We start from the raw sequence: 854 nt of genomic DNA on the forward strand, positions 1-854 counted from the left end.
ATCTTTTCTGAACCCTTTCAAGTTTCACAACATCTTTACAATAGGAAGGAGACCAGAATTGCACGAAATGTTCCAACAGTGGCCTAACCAATGTCTTGTACAGCTGCAACATGACCTCCCAACTCCTGTACTCAATATTCTGACCAATAAAAGAAAGCATACCAACCACCTTCTTCACTATCCTATCTACCTGCGATTTCACTTTCAAGGAGCTATGAACTTGCACTCCAAGGTCTCTTTGTTCAGCAACACCCCCGAGGATCTTACCATTAAGTGTATAAGTCCTGCTGAGATTTGCTTTCCCAAAATGCAGCACCTCTCATTTATCTGAATTAAACTCCATCTGCCACTTCTCAGCCCATTGACCCATCTGGTCAAGATCCTGTTGTAATCTGAGGTAACTCTCTTCGCTATCCACTACACCTCCAATTTTGGTGTCATCTGCAAACTTACTAACTGTACAACTTATGCTTGCATCCAAATCATTTACCTGTCTTCCACCTTTGTGCCAGTTCTGTATCCAAATGGCTAGCTCTCCCTGTATTCTGTGAGATAAATGCGCGTTGCATCGGCCGGGAATCAAACCCGGGCCTCCTGCGCGGCAGGCAAGAATTCTACCACTGAACCACCGATGCACAAAAATCTGCTTCCCTGACCGGGAATCAAACCCGGGCTGTGGTGGTGAGAGCGTCAAATCCTGACCACCAAGGAGACAAAACCGAGGGAACTCATGTTTGTTCTGAAGTTAAAGTAATATAGAGTTCAGTTTCCAACTTGTTTTAAGTGTCTCAGTGAGAGACACCAGCTGGAGGAAAACATGTAGTGAATGCACAGGAATTTGCCAGAAGGAAACT

The 854-nt window shown here is 44.7% G+C and overlaps 1 non-coding gene across 1 annotated transcript; it reads right to left on the reverse strand.

Moving 5' to 3' along the window:
- Positions 1 to 564: 564 nt before the first annotated feature.
- Positions 565 to 635, reverse strand: trnag-gcc (transfer RNA glycine (anticodon GCC)). Its single transcript has one exon. It is a non-coding gene; the product is annotated as a tRNA-Gly (tRNA).
- Between the last annotated feature and the right edge of the window lie 219 nt (positions 636 to 854).

The sequence above is a fragment of the Chiloscyllium punctatum genome, chromosome 4 (genome assembly GCF_047496795.1).
Source record: "Chiloscyllium punctatum isolate Juve2018m chromosome 4, sChiPun1.3, whole genome shotgun sequence".
NCBI classification, from domain to species: domain Eukaryota; kingdom Metazoa; phylum Chordata; class Chondrichthyes; order Orectolobiformes; family Hemiscylliidae; genus Chiloscyllium; species Chiloscyllium punctatum.